At 37.9% G+C, this 18,838-nt stretch overlaps 1 protein-coding gene across 11 annotated transcripts in view; it reads right to left on the bottom strand.

Annotated features, from left to right (window-relative positions):
* Positions 1-18,838, bottom strand: part of CSNK1G1 (casein kinase 1 gamma 1) — a 183,341-nt gene extending 164,503 nt beyond the window's left edge. For 3 of the 11 annotated variants that reach the window (XR_006704063.1, XM_045447920.1, XM_045447926.1), the window contains exon 1: positions 18,605-18,835. The gene's annotated coding sequence lies outside the window, so the exon portion shown is untranslated. Of the gene's footprint in view, positions 1-14,097; positions 14,816-18,604 lie in introns of those variants that run through there. The other 8 variants (XM_045447918.1, XM_045447925.1, XM_045447923.1 and 5 more) reach the window with 7 other exon arrangements.

Genomic DNA, 18,838 nt, shown 5'->3' with positions numbered 1-18,838 from the left:
GTTGATGGGGGGTGGGAGGGAGGAGAGGGTGGGTGATGGGTATTGAGGAGGGCATCTTTTGGGATGAGCACTGGGTGTTGTATGGAAACCAATTTGACAATAAATTTCATATAAAAAAAAAAAAAGAACATGCAAAAAAAAAAAAAAAAGAAATTTAAAAGAGGGTTCTTTAAGGCTGAAGTGAAAAAGTACTAGATAGTAACAATCATACAAAGAAATAAAGAACAAAAATAAGGATAGCTACACAAGTTCATATACAAACTACTATTATTGCATCACTGGTTTTTAACTCTTTTTTGGTTTACATGATTTGAAAGAAAAATGCCTGAAGTAATATGTTTTTATAACTAAACATCTATTTAACGGAAACACAGTGTATAAAGATGTAATTCTAACACTAACAAAATGGGGGGGGGAGGTGGGCAGAGCTAAATAGGAGTTTTTGCGTACTGCTAAAACTAAGCTGAGATGTAAATTCAAACCTGACATCATAAGACTGAGATACTAGTTGCAATCCTTAGAGTAACATCAAGAAAACAACTTTTAAATATACAAAAAAAGAAGGAGGAGGAGGAGGAGGAGGAGGAGAGAATAAAGCAGTACGCTACACAAAACAGTAACTAATTGCAAATGAAAGCAGTGATAAAGGACCTAAGAAACAAAAAAATATATATAAAACAGAAAATAGCTAAATAGCAGAAATAAGTTCAATATAGCAAAAACTCCCTCCTTTAAGTTCCTTTAAAAGTAAATGGATTAAATTCTTCATTTAAAAGAAAGATTAGTCTAATGGATTAAGAACAATCCAACTAAATGCTGTTTACAAGTCACCGGTTTATATCAAAAGACAAAATAGTTTAAAAGTAAAAGGATGAAAACAGATAGACCTATCAATTATAAACATAAACACACCAAACAATAGTTACAAAATATATGAAGCAAAAACTGACAGAATTAAAGGGAGAAATTGACAATACTACCTTAACAATTAAGAGACTTCCACTCCATTATCAACAATAGATAGAACAATGAGACAGAAGATAAATAAGGACATAGAGTATTTGTACAATACTATAAACCAATTAGCCCTAACATATACAGAACATTCCATTTGATAAAGCAGAATACATATTTTTCTCAAATGTACATGGAACATTCTCCAGGAGAGATAATATGTTAGGATACAAAACAAGTTTCAATAAATTTTAAAAGACTGAAAGCATACAAAATATCATTTATGATAAAAGAATGAAACTAGGTATCAATTAACAAAAGAAAAACTGGAAAATTCACAAATAGTAAAAACTGAGTAACATCATCTTAAACAACAAATGGTTCAAAGAAGAAATCACAAGGAAAATTAGAAAATACACAAATTAAAACAAAACACAACACACCAAAACTTATGAAATATAGTGAAAGGAGTGTTAAGAGCCTAGGTTATAGATATAAATGCCTGCATTAGGGACGCCTGGGTGGCTCAGTTGGTTAGGCAACCGACTTCATATCAGGTCATGATCTCGCAGTTTGTGAGTTTGAGCCCCGCATCGGGCTTTGTGCTGACAGCTCAGAGCCTGGAGCCTGCTTCAGATTCTGTGTCTCCCCCTCTCTCTACCCCTTCCCTGCTCACGCTCTGTGTCTGTCTCTCAATAATGAATAAACATTAAAAAAATTTTTTTAAATGCCTGCATTAAACAAGATGATCCCAAATTGACATCCTAAGTTTATACCTCAAAGAACTAGAAAAAGAACAAGCTAACTCCAAAGCTAACAGTAGAAAAGACATCAAAAGGTTAGAGGGGAGATAAAACAGAAAATGAAACAATAAAATCAACATAATCAGAAGCTAATTCTTCGAAAAGATCAGCAACTTGACAAATTTTTAGTTAACGTGACCAAGAAAAAAAGACTTGAATTACTAACTTCAGAGATGAAAATGGGGACCATTCTACAGACCTTAAAAATGGAAAGGGTTATAAAAGAAAACTATGAAAAATTGTACACCAATAAGTCAGATAACCTAGATGAAATGGATATGGTCCTATAAACATGCAAAGTACCAAAACATTCCAGAAGAAATAGAATATTTGAACGACCTGCGACAAGTAAAGACTGAATCACCAGTCAAAACTTCCCACCCAGAAAAGTCCAGGACTACATGACCTCACTGGTAAATTCTACCAAACATTAAAAAAATAATTAACAATCCTTCTAAAGCTCTCTCAAAATCCAGAATAGAATTATTTCCTAACTCATTCTGTGAAGCCAGGATTACCTTGATACCAAAACCAGGTAAAAACATTCCAAGAAAATTACAGACAAATACAATGTAAAAATGCTCAACAAAATACTAGCAAACATAATCCAACAGCATATTAAGAGGATTACACATATGACAAACAGCTTTATTCCAGGTGGGTCAACTAGAAAAATCAATCAATATAATACACCCATTAAGGAGAAAAACCATATGATCATCTCTGTTGATAAAAAAAAAAAAAAATGCATTTCACAAAATCCTACCATGATAAAAACACTCAAACTAGGAATAGAAAAAAACTTCTTCAACATAAGAAAAAAATGTTATGAAAACCACAGAGTTAGCATACTCAATGGTGAAAGACTGAAAGCTTTGCCCCTGAGATAAGGAACAAGAGCAGAATGCTCTCATTTGCCACTCCTATTCAATGTTGGAATGGAAGTTCTAGCCAGAGCAGTTAGGCAAAAAAAATAATAATATCATTAAAAAAAATTTTTTAAAGGAAGGAAAAAGCCATTCAATTTGGAAAGAGTAAAACTATCTATTACAGATGACAAGTCCTATATAAGAAAACCTAAAGAATATATACACAAAAATTATTAGAGGTAATAAACAAATTCAGCACAAAAGTCAGTTCTACTTCTGTATACTAGCAATGAAATAAAAAATGAAAAACTTGAAAACGAAATAAAGAAAACAATTCTGGGACATGTGGGTGGCTCAGTCAGTTAAGCATCCAGCTCTTGATTTCGGCTTCAATCATGACCTCCTGGTTCAGGAGATTGAGTCCCGAGCTTGGGATTCTCTCCCTCTCTCTCTGCCCCTCCACTACTTGCACTCTCTCTCTAAAAATAAATAAATAAACATTTATTTAAAAAAAGAAAATAATTCCATTTATTATGGCATCAAAAAAATATATACCTAGCAATAAATGTCTAAGAAGGTATAAGCATTGTACACTGAAAACTGGAAAAAACTGAAGGAAATGAAAGAAGACCAACATAAATGGAAAGATACCTTGTCCAGACATTGGAAGACTTAATATTGTTAGGGCAATACAACTCAAACAATGGACAGAGTCAATGCAATCCCTGCCAAAATCTCAATGGCCTTTTTTTCAGAAATAGAAGAGCTGTTTCTAAAATTCATATAAAGCTTGCCCGTTTTTGCTGACATGTGAAGATCATGGAGCCGTGGTTCTCTTCCTTACAACAAGAAAACTGAAAGACAAGACCTCTTCTTAGATCCACCAGAGAAATGAGGTCACAGGATAAATCACTGTCCTGAAAACTGGAGAGAAAGGAGTACAGGGAGAAACAAAACCTAGGAGCAGAAACCCATGCTGGAGATATTATTTCTTTTCACAAACCATACATACAAAGACAAAATAGGATGAATATCTAAACTGGTCAAGGCAAAAAACCACTAACCTAGAATTCTCTATCAGTGAAATTATCCTTCAACAGTAGAGGAGAAATAAAGGCTTTCTCAAACAACAACAGAGGGAATGTGTCACCAGCAGACCTGCCTTGCAAGAAATAACAAAAAAAGTTCTTCAGAAAGAAAATGACATAGATAAAAAACTTGGATCTAGGAGCATCTGGGTGGTTCAGGTGATTAAATGTCTCTCTTTTTTTTATTTTTTAAAAAATGTTTATTTTATTTATTTTATTTATTTTTTTTGAGAGAGACAGAGTGAGAGCTGAGGAGGGGCAGAGAGAGAAGGAGACACAGAATCTGAAGCAGGTTCCAGGCACTGAGCTATCAGCACAGAGCCCGACAAGGGGCTTGAACTCCTGAACCATGAGATCATGACCTGAGCTGATGTTGAATGCTTAACCAACTGAGCCACCCAGGCACCCCTAAAAGTCTGACTCTTGATTTCAGCTCAGGTCATGATACCAGGGTTGTGGATCGAGCCCCGCAACAGGCTCTGGACTGCACATGGAGCAGGCTTAAGGTTCTCTCCCCTCCCCCACCCCTCTCCTCCACTAGCACTTTCCCTCTCAAAATCAAAAACAAGAAACAAAACTTAAATCTACGAAAAGACCATTAGAGAAGGAATAAATGAAAGTAATTTTTTTTTCTTTTAATAGATCTAACAGGTAAGTATTGGTTCAAAATACCAATAGCAACAATTTATTAGGTGACTACAGCTTGGATAAGTAATCACAAAAATGTTATGAGAGACAGGAAGGACGAATTGGGACAACTGTTATAAGACACCAACACAAACCATAAAGCAATATAGTGTTATTTGGAAGTAGACTTAGATTAGTTATAAACGTATAAGGCAAACTATACGGCAACCACTAAAAACATTTAAAAATTCATATGCAATTGCAAGGAACAACAAATAGCCAAAACACAATCTTGGAAAATCTTGAAAAACAAAATCAGACTTCTACTTTCTGAAATGATTTTAAAGTCACCACAAGACACATATATAGATCAACAAAATAAGAGTCCAGAAACAAGCCTATTCATCTATGACCAACAGATTTTCAAGAAGAATATGCCAAGGGCATTCACTGGGGAAAGACCAAACAGTACTAGGACAACTGGATACCCACATGCAAAAGAATAAAGCTGAACCTTAACCTCATACTGTAAAACTCGAAATAGATCAAAGATCTAATTATATGAGCTAAAAGTATCACACTCTTAGAAGATAGACAAATGGAGGCGCCTGAGTGGCTCAGTCAGTTAAGCATCTGACTTCAGTTCAGTTCATGATCTTATAGACTGAGCTCTGCATCAGGCTCTCTGCTGTCGGCACAGAACCCGCTTCGCATCCTCTGTCCCCTTTTCTCTCTGCCTTTCCCCCACTCGCTCCCCTCTCTCTAAAATAAAGAAAAAGAAAAAGAAAAAGAAAAAGAAAAAGAAAAAGAAAAAGAAAAAGAAAAAAAAAAAAAGAAAATTCATTAAAAAAAAAAGTGGGGCACCTGGATGGCTGAGTCAGTTGAGCAAGTAATTCTTGATTTCTGCTCAGGTCATGACCCAGAGTTATGGGGATAAAGCCCAATACAGGCTTCGCGCTGAGTGTGGAGCCTGCTTAAAATTCTTCTCTCCCTCTGCCCCTCTCCCCCACTCATACTCTCTCTCTTCTCTAAAATTAAAAAAAAAAAAAAAAACGGGAATGAAAACTGGTGCAGCCACTCTGGAAAACAGTATGGAGGTTCCTCAAAAAACTAAAAATAGAACTACCTTACAACCCAGCAATTGCACTACTAGGCATTTATCCATGGGATACAGGTGTGCTGTTTCGAAGGGACACATGCACCCCCATGTTTATAGCAGCACTACCAACAATAGTCAAAGTATGCAAAGAGCCCAAATGTCCATCAACGGATGAATGGATAAAGAAGATGCGGTATATATATACAATGGAGTATTACTCGGCAATCAAAAAGAATGAAATCTTGCCATTTGCATCTACGTGGATGGAACTAGAGGGTATTATGCTAAGTGAAATTAGAGAAAAACAGAAATCATATAAATTCACACATATGAGGACTTTAAGAGACAACACAGATGAACATAAGGGAAGGAAAACAAAAATAATATAAAAACAGGGAGGGGGACAAAACAGAAGAGACTCATAAATATGGAGAACAAACTGAGGGTTACTGGAGGGGTTGTGGGAGGGGGGATGGGCTAAATGGGTAAGGGGCATTAAGGAATCTACTCCTGAAGTCAATGTTGCACTATATGCTAACTAAATTGGATGTAAATTAAAAAAATAAATAAATAAAGTTAAAAATAAATAAATAAAAACAATAAAATAAAAAAATAATAAATAAAAATTTTTTTAAAAAGGTACCAAGTAACAGATTTGATGATAACATAGAAAAATGAAAACCCTAGGGGCACCCGGGTGTCTCAGTCAGTTAAGCTGATTTCGGCTCAGGTCAGGTCATGATGTCATGGTCATGAGATTGAATCCCCAGTCAGGTTCCATGTGGAGCTCTGCACTGGGCTACACGCTGGGCATGCTAGGCTCCATGGTTAAGATTCTGTCCCTCTCCATTCCTCCCTCCCCCTCTCCAAATTAAAAACCCTTGAACATTGCTGGTGAGAATCTAAAATGCTGCAGCCACTGTGAACAACAGTTGGCAGTTCCTCAAAAGCAAAATGTAGGGGCCCGTGGCTGGCTCAGTCAGTAAAGCATCTTGAACTCAAGGTAGTGAGTTCAAGCCTCATGATGGGTGCAGAGATTACAAAAATAAGTAAGTAAATAAGCTTAAAAAAAAAAAAAAGGTTTAAAAAAAAAGTTAAATGTAAAATTACCACATGACCCAGCAATTCCATTCCTAGTTACATAACCAAAAGAATTGAAAACCAATACTCAAACAAAAACTTCTACATGAATGTTCATAGGAACACTATTGACAATAATTAAAAGATGGAAACAACTAAAAACATCTATGAACTGACGAACGGACAAATGGGGTAAATCCATACAGAATATTTTTCAGCCATAAAAAAAAAATGAAGTACTGATACATACTACAACATGGATGGACTTAGAAATCGTTACGCTAAGTCAAAGAAGCAGAAACATTTTATATGATTTCATGTTACAAAATAACCACAATAGGTAAATCCAAAGAGAAAGAAAGCAGATTAGTGTTTTCCAGCGGGTATGGAGAAAGAGGAACAGGGAGGAACTGCTTAATAGGTTTGGGGTTTTCCTTTGGGGATGATGAAAATGTGTTGGAACTAGATAAAGGTTATGGTTGCAAAACACCATGAATGTACCAAATGCCACCAAACTATACACTTTAAAATGGTTACTTTTACAAAAATGAACTACTGGGACCTCATCAAAATAAAAAGCTTCTGCACAGCAAAGGAAACAATCAGCAAAACTAAAAGGCAACCGAGGGAATGGAAGAAGATTTTTGCAAACATCGTATCAGATAAAGGGTTAGTATCCAAAATCTATAAAGAACTTATCAAACTCAACACCCAAAAAACAAATAATTCAGTGAAGAAATGGGCAAAAGACATGAATAGGCACTTCTCCAAAGAAGATATCCAGATGTCAACCAACACATGAAAAAATGCTCAATATCACTCATCATCAGGGAAATACAAATCAAAACCAAAAGGAGATACCACCTCACACCTGTCAGAATGGCTAACATTAACAACTCAGGCAACAACAGATGTTGACGAGGATGCAGAGAAAGAGGATCTCTTTGCAGTGTTGGTGGGAATGCAAGCTGGTGCAGCCACTCTGGAAGACAGGATGGAGGTTCCTCAAAAAACTAAAAACAGAACTACCCTAAGACCCAGCAATTGCACTACTAGGCATTTATCCATGGGATACAGGTGTGCTGTTTCAAAGGGACACATGCACCCCCATGTTAGCAGCACTATCAACAACAGCCAAAGTATGGAAAGAGTCCAAATGTCCATCGATGGTTGAATAGATAAATAAGATGTGGTGTATATATACAATGGAGTATTACTCGGCAATCAAAAAGAATGAAATCTTGCCATTTGCAACCACATGGATGGAACTAGAGGGTATTATGCTAAGCAAAATTAGAGAAAGACAAATATATGACTTCACTCATATGAGGACTTTAAGAGACAAAACAGATAAACATAAGGGAAGGGAAGCAAATATCAAAGCAGGGAGGGGAACAAAACATAAGAGACTTAACTATGGAGAACAAACAGAGGGTTACTGGAAGGGTTGTGGGAGGGGGGATGGGCTAAATGGGCAAGGAGCATTAAGTAATCTAATCCTGAAATCATTATTGCACTATATGCTAACTAACTTGGATGTAAATTAAAAAAATAAATTAAATTAAAAATAAATAAATAAAATGACTACTTTTACGTCACATGAATTTTACCTCAATAAGTAAAGTAAGAGGGTACTGAAACTAATAACATCTTATGAAAACAATTACCCAAACATGTCAAGTTTTTGTACTATTTCTTACTTATCAACTAAAAATAAAACTGAAATATTTCTTTTAAAAAAAATTTTTTTTTAATGTTTATTTATTTTTGAGAGAGACAGAGACAAAATGTGAGTGGGTTAGGGGCAGAGAGACAGGGAGACACAGAATCCGAAGCAGGCTCCAGGCACTGAGCTGTCAGCACAGAGCCCGACGTGGGCTCAAACTCGTGAGCTGTAAGATCATGACCTGAGCCTAAGTCAGACGCTCAACCGACTGAGCCACCCAGGTGCCCCTATGTCTTTTTTTTTAAGTTGTTTTTTTTTTTCCATAATCTCTACCATGGGGCTCAAACTCACGAGCCCAAGATCAAGAGCTGCACACTCTTCCAAATGAACCAGCCAGGCACCCCAACACTAAGATATTTCTTTTTTTTTTTTTTTTTTTTAAAGTATACTTCACACCCAGCATGGGGCCCAAAAAGGGCTTCAACTCACGACCCTGAGATTAAAACCTGAGTGAGGGGCGCGTGGGTGGCTCAGTTGGTTAAACATCCAATTTCAGGTCAGGTCATGAATTCGAGGTTCATGCCTGCTTGTGGTTCTCTCTCTCTCTCTCTCTCTCTCTCTCTCTCTCTCTGTCCCTCCCCCACTCAGTCTGTTCTCTTAAAATAAATAAATAAACTTAAAAAAAAAAAAAAAGATGCTCCTGACTTTTTTCTAAATCACAATATTTCTCTGGAGACAAGAGTAGTATTATATATAGGGGGCGCCTGGGTGGCTCAGTCAGTTGAGCATCCGACTTCGGCTCAGGTCATGATCTCACAGTTCCGTGAGTTCGAGCCCCGCGTCGGGCTCTGTGCTGACAGCTTGAGGCCTGGAGCCTGCTTTGGATTCTGTGTCCCCCTCTCTGCTCCTCCCCTGCTCACACTCGGTCTCTCTCTCTCAAAAATAAATAAGGATTAAAAAAAAATTTTTTTTAAAGAGTATTATAGAAAGCCTCTCAAACCTAATTTATTCACAGACTTATTTACTATAAAATCTAAAAGATTAAAAAAATTTTTTTTTAATGTTTATTTATTTTCGAGAGAGAAAGAACAAGCAGGGGAGGGGTAGGGAAAGAGGGAGACACAGAATACGAAGCAGGCTCCAGGCTCCAAGCTGTCAGCACACAGAGCCCTCTCTAGGCAGGGCTTGGACCCACGAACCATGAGATCATGACCTGAGCCAAAGTCAGAAGCTTAACCGACTGAGCCACCCAGGTGCCCGTAAAAGCTATTTTTTAAAAGCTGGATGAGGTGGCTAATTTAGACACCATGAGCAAAAAGTTCAAACAAAACCTGAAAACTCAGCTATCCCAAATTACTTCAAATTTTATACCTATAAAGCACAATACAAAAATTTCCTTTAGTTATTTTTCACAATCACTTTTACAAAATAGTTTCAAGTTTTCTGACTTGCCGTGTTACCCAGTGTAAGCACTATTTCCCTTCTGACAGGGACTTCCCCTTTGCTATCTGACATTTAGGATTAAAAGTTTTCTGAGTCAATCTTCTCCTTTATTTCTTGGTCTCCAGATATTACTAGTTGTTTCTTCAAAAGAGGCTTTAGAGGTTAGAGATACTTGAACTTGGCATCCTGTGTCTACCACTTACCAACAATGTGAATTTCGGAGCTAGCTACTTTCTTGGCCTCATTGCCCAATCTGTAAAATTGTAGTAATAGCCACACAGCAGTGGTTTGTTGTGAGAAAAAGGAGACAATGTGTCCAAAGCAGTTAGCATACTGCCCATTACATAAACAGTCAAACTGTCATCACTGTTATGACTATTCTGTGTTCTCACCAAAAATTCGCTAGAACAGGCCCTGCCTGATTGTATCATTAGATTATGTCTGTACCTCCTCAGCTGGCTTTCTTCATTCATATCTTTTAGTATCCCAAAGGATTCTGCACATCACCATCAGATTTGCCTTCAGACATACAAACGCATGCTGTTACTCCCCCAGCCTAAAAAACCTTCACTGGGTGCCTACTTATTGCCAACATCAAATCTAACTTCCTCTGCCTGCCTTTAATTACCCTCTATTAACAACTGTTCTCAAACTTTTGTGTACATCTGGAATGTTTGTTAAAATAGATTGGTAGACCCCACCCCTACAGTTTCCAATTCAGTAAGTCTAGAGCAGGTCACAAAATTTGCATTCATAATAAATGTTCAGGTGATGCTAATGGTGCTGGTTGAGGAACCACACTTTGAGAAGTCCTGCTCTTACATATGACCCCATTCTGCCTCCTTAAGCTTATTTTCTCCTACTCCCTAACTGGCCCACACAGCTTTGGATTAGTCTTTTCACAGGCTGCACCCAATTCCCCCTCCCTGCTTAGCTCTACTGCCTGAAAACACTTTCCTGCTTACCCAAATCGTATCTATCTTTTAAACCTGTGGTTCCCAGCACTGCCTGCACGTTACAATCACCTGGGAAAGCTTTTTCACAAACTATGGACTCACCACCCCTGAGATTCTGATTCAACTGATTCTGGGAAAATTTTCCCCAAGTGATTCTAAACAGCTGCCAGAGCCAAGATCCACTACTTTACCTTCAATCTGATTTCCATTAGAATTATGAACTGAATGTTCTTCCCTCCTAATTCCTACAGTATTCCCAGATTATACCAGGTTTGCACCTAATTACTTATCACATTGTATTACTCTCAACCTTCCATTTTAAGTCTTGTTTTTCCAAATAAATATTATCTTCAATTTCTATAGTCCTAAAGCACAAGTATGGTGAATACACAGTAGGAACTCTGTGGTTACTTCTTCATTGATTATGGATTCAAATTAGAAGTCAGAGCTTTAAACTATTTCTAATTTATCCCAATTAGGAAACTATGCTCTCTCTCTTTCTCTCTTTAAGGGGAGGGAGAAAGAAGAGTAACACTTTAATTTTTTTAACTTTATTTATTTTGAGAGAGACAGAGACAGCGTGAGTGGGGGAGGGGCAGAGAGAGGGAGAGAGAAATGATCGCAAGCAGGCTCTGTGCTGCCAGCACTAAGCCCAACATGGGGCCCGAACTCACAAAACTCTGAGATCATGACCTGAGTCGGACCAAGAGTCGGACTCTGAACCAACTAAGCCACCCAGGCACCCACCTCTTTTCTTTTTTTTTAAACACCGTTTTGCAATAAGCTTATTTTGTTATGGTGATCATTTAACTCTTTCTTTCCCCAATAACTAAATTGGAAAGAAAAATACTAATGTATCAAATGCTGTGGAGAATAAAATGATTAATAGCATCATAAATGGCTTCACAATTGCTTCCTTACAGCAAATAGCCTTTTTTGAATTCATTAAAGACTGTTTCAAAACAGTTAAAGAGAATCAAAGCACACATATTTAAAGATGCTGAAGCTCTGAATAGTTCTATGATTTGTTTTCTCAACAGATGTGCATCCTTCAAGCCCTGAATTTACCAGATGCATATTAAATTAATCCATACTTTTAGTTTTACATAACACTCCACTCTAGCTTTATACAGTACCACATACGGCAGAATTCCACTGTTGCTTTATGACATTAAATATTAACAAATTATCTCCACTGTGCAAAAAAAAAATACAGTAAGATTCATTTTAATGCAGCCGAACGTGTGCTTACTAAATACAAGCTATAATATCTTTGTTATTTTTTAATTGGTCGATTTCTATCTAAAATGTGAAAAACGACAAATTTGCTCTTAACTAAAGATCCAGTGACACCCGGTACTTTAAGAAATACACACTCAACATTTCAGAAATTAACTAGGAATTCAACCAAAATCTTGAATTCACTACTGTAGTATAGAATTTCTAGAAAATGTACTTCTTATAAAATCATAATTTCTTCATTCACTAAAATGAATGAACTTGTATATTATAAAAAAAGATGACTGGACTGGGAGTCTGGAGATACGTGTTCCAGTCTGACTCTTTGTAGCTAGATCATCTTGAGTGAGTCACTTAGTCTCCCTGCACTTCAGTAATCTTCACTAAAAAGTGAAAGGGTCTAACTAGACCATCTCTATGTTTTCTTTTAGCTTTATGATCCCATAATCTATGAAAGTCAAGAAACACAAGCATTAACCAGATGGATCCTATTAAAAACAAAGTGAGCTTACACCCTGATTGATTTGGAGAGCATCTATCTCTACAAAGTGTAAGTGCTTTCACACAGATTGTCCCTTGGGTCTATTATTAATTAACTAGGTGAAAAAGCAAATTAAAACCTACCAAATATGGAGTTTTTAAACAGTTTTTACATCATACCTCAGGTAACCAGAATATCTGAAGGTCAAAATACCAATTAAGATTAAGATGCTTTGGATAATGTAAGGTGTCCTCTAAGTCCAGGAAAGGATAGTTAATAAAGCGAACTGAAAGCAAATTCTAGTTAACAAATACAACTTAGAGGGCACTTGGGTGGCTCAGCCAGTTAAGCATCTGACTCTTGATTTTGGCTCAGGTCATGATCTCAGGATTTGTGAGATTGAGTCCCATGTCAAGTTCTGGGTTGACAGCAAGGAGCCTGCTTGGGATTCTCTCTGCCAGTCTCCCGTTCACACACATGGTCACTTGCTAGCTAGCTCTCTCTCGCTCTCACTCTCTCTCAAAATAAATAAACATTAAAAAAACAAAAAGCAAAAAACAGGTGCCCGGGTGGGTCAGTCAGTTAAGCGTCAGACTTCAACTCAGGTCATGATCTCACAGTTCATGAGATTGAACCCTGCATTGGACTCTGCACTGACAGAGTAGGGTCTGCTTGGGATTCTCTCTTAGTTCTCTGTCCTTGCCCCCCACCCCATACGTGTGTGTATGTGCTCTCTCAAAATAAAAAAAAAAAAAAAAAAAAAAAAAAAAACAGATTTTTAGGGTGGTAAAAACTCTTCTATATAAAACTGTGGATACATATTATTATGAGGTTGTTAAAACCCACAGAACTATATGACACAAAGAGTAAACCTTAACGAAACTACAGTTAATAATATGTTATCAATATTGGTACATTAATTGTAACTAATGTACCACACTAACAAGAGATGTTAATAATAGAGGAAATGGAGGGAGTGCAGTTTTGTGGATAAGGAGAGATATGGAACTCTATCTGCTCAATTATTCCGTAAATCTAAAACTGTGAAAAAAATATTTGAATAAAAAAAACTGGGCATCCACATCTCAAACAGTAGACATCACTACTTTAGGCTACAGAAATTTGAGAAAAATTAAAGAAATTAATGTGAAATAAAATCTAATTTAAATCAATTTATATAAATTAAAAAAATTAATTTTAATCTCCTTGCCTTTTTCCTGGCATTGTTATATCCCTGCTCACTATCACTTACATGAGAGAGTGACCTCTAGGAAATGGAGAAAAAAATCCAGCTAGGAAGCTGTTTCACCACAGGTATGGTTAGCAATTTGGGATGAAGAATTAAAATGAGATCCAGTGATTATCATGGGTGCACGTGTGCACACGCACACACATTTTCACGTGACTCATTAATACCAGAAGACAAAACGTATTTATAAGCTTATTAAGAGGAACATAAATGCATGGTATTTATTCAGAGGCCCGTAGTCCTCAACACCCCTTTTTCTAGGTTAGAAAATGTAAGCCAAAGGGGCACCTGGGTGGCAGTCAGTTAAGCGTCTGATTGTTGATAATGGCTCAGGTCATGATCTTGTGGGTCACGGGATTAAGCCCCACATCTGGCTCCATGCTCAGTACAGAACTTGGGATTTTCTCTCTCCCTCTCTCTCTGTCCCTCCTTTGCTCCTGTTCTCTCTCACTCTCAATATAAGTAAACTTAAAAAAAAAAAAAAGAAGTGTAATCTATAGAAATCAATGTGGGTCCAATGCTATTGTTCCTTGGAAAATTTACCTGTTATTTTGATGAAGCCATCAAACCACGTTGTTTTGACAGGCTTACCCGGCACCTAGAGGTGTTGGTAGTACCAAGTCCTCTTGGATGGCAAAGGCAATGGCTACCTGTTCACTCAGTTTCTCTGGCCAAGGCAAAATCCAAGAGAATATCCCTTTCCCCAATATGTCTATGCCTCCATTGTGATGGGTTAGCAATTATTGAAGAACAATTCCCATCCCTGACACCCCAGCCCTTGCCATAACTACACTGCACACTTGGAGCTTCTGGTGAGGAACAGACTAAAAGATACAGGGGCAGTCCATCAGTGCTCCTACAATACCACAATATTCCTGCTGCAGATAAAACATGGCTCTCTTCTATCCAGATTGGTCTCTCTTCAGGCCATTTCTAAGATACTACACTGGTACTACTTTATAGTTTCTCAAAGATGCTTGGGTATTTCTGGTCCATGCCAGGTGCCAAGTACTATAACCTAAACAAGTTATGGTCTTTTCCAGCTCAGTAAACCCAAAAGCCTATCCTCAGGATTTATTAAGATCCAAACTGAAAAATGGCAAGTATGCGCCCTATGAAGTGTATGGTGCCATTCAGATGAAAACAATAGCAGCTGGTGTATGGTAAGGCCAAACTCCCTGCTGAAAGCCTAAGTTTAAACAGACTTATCACTAAAATGAAAAAATCCTCAGCAGAAACTTCTCTTCTGTAAGTGGCAACATCAAGGACTAAAAAATATTTATTCTGTATCTCCATTACCCAATTTTTTTAAAGCAACTTCCACCAACAAGTATTTCTGACAAAAATGGTTTATTAAGTCAATGATGACCAAGATACAAGAAGCTACTTAATAGTCAGGTAGTTTAAATTACTTTTAACCATTGTCTGTGATCTTTTTGTGTAACTCAATATAAACATGCAAGTTCTATTAGTTATATGTTCATTGATATAGCTGAAATTATATAACCTAAATCTACTGAGGATTTTTAGTTTTGAAAAATAATCTGTTGAATTCAAAGCCATAAAACATGAAGGGGTGAGGGAATAAGGAATCTGAAACAGATGGCATCTGATTTTTTTTTTCCTGAGTCCATCTTGAACACAATCCCAATAATGTCAAAATCCAATTTAGCTCTCCAAATAAGTAATCCACATACTTAAAATGGTAATTCTGAAGTAAATTCACTTTTTCCCCCTCCCAGCGTCTCAAAGCTTCTATCTTAGGCAGAAATGAGTAGAGATAAGAAAGATGTTAAAAAGAGAAAAACTATCATTCCACAAATTCTACAGTTCTTTCATGAAAATCTACTTCCACTTATCTAAAGCCATTGAAGCAGTTTCTACCAAGACTGGCGATATTAAAGTTTGTCTACGATATCAGCTGTTTTTTTCTTTATACAGTGATTATTTATCCTTATTAGAGAACAAATCATATCTGCAGAAAGTAATATACTTTAAAATAGGAACAAGCTCTGGAAGAATATTCATTTGGTTTGAGTAAAGCACTGCTTGGCATTTTTAAAACATTTCCACGGTAACTCTTTCACTACTAATTTGGCAGCACTGATAAAATTAACTGTACTTTGTTCCTTACATGATTCTCGTATGTGGTATATAAACCTTCCCAATCTTTCCTCAAACTTTTTGAGGTCATCCAAGAGATGTATACTGAAAAGGGTTTAGTCATTTTTAGATTTCCTGACAAGCAAATTTCCTAAAGGACAACTGCAAAGATCCTTGGAATGGCCACATACTTTGAGTAGAAAAGCTCACTGAGAAGTGTCCTAATGGTCGGTATATATCCAGCCATTTTTCAATTTGACCAACATTTATTTGGTGCCTGTTATGTAACTGCAATGGCAGATAAAATTTAAGATAGTATTTCTACTTCAAAGAGCATGCAATATAGTTAGAGAGTTGGGTTTTTTTTAATGTTTATTTATTTTTGAGATCATGACCTGAGCCGACATCAAGAGATGGGTGCTTAACCAACTAAGCCACCCAATGCTCCACAGAGTTCAGAGTTTTATTTAAAAAAAAAAAAAAAAAAAAAAGTTGAACTCTGTGAACAGAGACACGGGAAAGAAATTTATTTGAAAATTTCTCTTAAAATATGTAAAACCTATAAACCACTCTAAAAAGTGATCATGAATTACAAACTTTATACCCACTTTCCACACATAAAAAATCTTATTAAAGCAAATGATTTGACTTATACTGAGTATAAAGTACATTTAAAAATTATTAACTACAGCTTACATTACAAAGCAAAATATATTATTTGGTAATCTGATATAATGGGTTACGTGTAACTGTATCATTTTAAATCTATAAAATGATCAACATAAAGACAGTTTCTGAGATTTAGTTCTATATTCTCATCATGAAGGCTTTAAAGGCAGAAATTCATTCCATTTCCACTTGTTTTACAGAATTACACATAAGAATTCTATAAGTACTGCTAATAGTTTAAGTCTAATTAAGATGAGTCATGCTACTGATGTTGATGTTAATCTTAAAATCACAACTATTTTCTAGTTTATGCCCCAATTTTAATTCTCTGCAGAGACATATGAACTTAATCAAAATATCTATGTGTTGTACGTATGGAAGTGATGAATTACTATATTGTTCACCTGAAACTAATATAATACTGTATGTTAACTAACTGGAATAAAAAACTTTAAAAACATTTATATACATTATTTTTTCTTAACGTTTATTTGTTTCAGAGAGAGAGTGAGCGAGCAGTGGGAGGGCAGAGAAAGAGGGAGACACAGAATCTGAAGCAGGCTCCAGGCTCTGAAGTATCAGCACAGAGTCCGACACAAGGCTCTAACTCATGAACCAAGAGATCATGACCTGAGCCGAAGAGGGCAGCTTAACCGACTGAGGCACCCAGCCTCCCCTGTACATTACTCTTTAAATATCTTTCTATCAATCTACACTAGACACATTACAAATCTGAGAAAAATCTGAGAGAAACAATATTGCTCACTTCAGTAAGTGCATATACTGTCCTTTATTTAGAGTTTAAAGAAACATCTGATCATTGAATTTCCTGCTACTTATGATCGATTTCTAGAAGCCATTGAAAGCCCTGTTGTATACATATGCTTTTGCAATATTATTCATTCACTTCCTGTCTCAAACCTCATTCCACAAAATTGGGCTACCTTGATGTGTGAGATTAATGATAATAACTGATCTTTCAGTTAGAAGGTGCTTCCATTTGAAGTGAACTGTTCTTTAAATACAACACACACACACACACACACACACACACACACACACACTCTTAAAATACTGGTAAATTTTTTTACTCATTCTGCTTACGAAGAAACTAAATCTCTGGTAGGTCCCATGACTTGCCCAAGGTCAACAACTAGCCAGTGGCATAGTCTGGGTTCAATCCCAGATTTACCTATCTCAAAGCCAATACTTCCACTTGACCACAATTATCTCCTTAAAAGATTAAGAGACAGGCTCAAAAGCAGAGGATCTAGTCTCTGAACGTTTACCTATCTATTCTGGGACATCTATTACCATAGTACCTACAATTCAGTCGCTAATTGAAATATAAATGAAGAGCGTCTTTCTGCTTCATTTAAACTAGAACAGGCTTACAGGCAGATAAGAAACAGATTGGAAAAAGAGGCTTGCCTCAACATGTCTCGCCTAGACCTCTATATCTATATAGTTCCCCCAACCTATTTTTTACAAACATGCATATCTACCAAACAAGGCTATACCCAACTAGCCTGTAGTTTGGTGCTTTTCCGTACTGCACTTTTCTAAGACAATTTATACCAGATTCAATATCGAGCTGGGATACCTGGTTAAATATGCCATTCTGGCACTTTCCAAACATTTGAAGTATCATTTAGGGGCAACGAACCCAGTTCCACCCTCTCATATAGGCTGTGATGTTTGCCCACTTGGGGGTACCGCTCCGATAAGGACTCTGGGGCGAGAGAGCAGTAAAGGAAGAAGTGGAGGAAGCACACGGAAGTTGGGTGGAGAGAGGTCTCCTTACCCACTCTTCTGCCCTAGCTCAGCCAAGGGCGGCTCCCCGCGGTGCCCAGCCGACTAACAACCCCCCACAACCCTGAAAGCCGTGCTCCGTTTCAGGAGGGTAGGCAAGGGAAGCAAGGAATTGCCCTAACCACTCTGACGAGGTCCATGCTCCCCTTTTAGCCCGAGGATGCTCCCCCTTTCAGAGCGAATCCTCCAGGGGGCAAACTCCCGGTCCACTCCGGCCGAACTCTGCATCCGAGGGGGCGCCTCCTCCACAACCTCGAGCTGGCCACCCGACACTCTCTGCCAGCGGGGTCCCCCAAACCCTCCATTCCACCCCCGCTAGCCGCCACACACACGCCGGCCTGCGCCCCACCCAGGATCTCCGCCGGCCCCCTCCCCAACCCGGAGAAGGGCCCCCCCACCAGCCCCTACAGACACGCACACCCTCAGGCTCCTGCCTCCCGGACCCCATCAAACCCGGAGTGAGTACCTGGTCCGGCGGTACTCAGAGGCGCAGAAGGGGCGGGCGCGGTCCCCTCCCGGAGGCTCCGAGTGCTTCTCTACCCACCCGCAGCGGTGGCTCCTCTCTTTCCCAGGAGCGGGAGGGAGGAGAGGTGCGGGAGGGGAGGGGGAAAGCGAGGAGCCGAGGGGCTATAGAAGCCGAGCCGGAACCACTAGTGCTGGCCCCACCCTCGGCCGGGCGCAGAGTACCCTGGCGCTCCCG

Source organism: Leopardus geoffroyi, chromosome B3 (assembly GCF_018350155.1).
Source record: "Leopardus geoffroyi isolate Oge1 chromosome B3, O.geoffroyi_Oge1_pat1.0, whole genome shotgun sequence".
In the NCBI taxonomy this organism is placed as follows: Eukaryota; Metazoa; Chordata; class Mammalia; order Carnivora; family Felidae; genus Leopardus; species Leopardus geoffroyi.
Note: the sequence above shows the minus strand (reverse complement) of the source record. Positions and strands in the feature narration are given on the sequence as shown.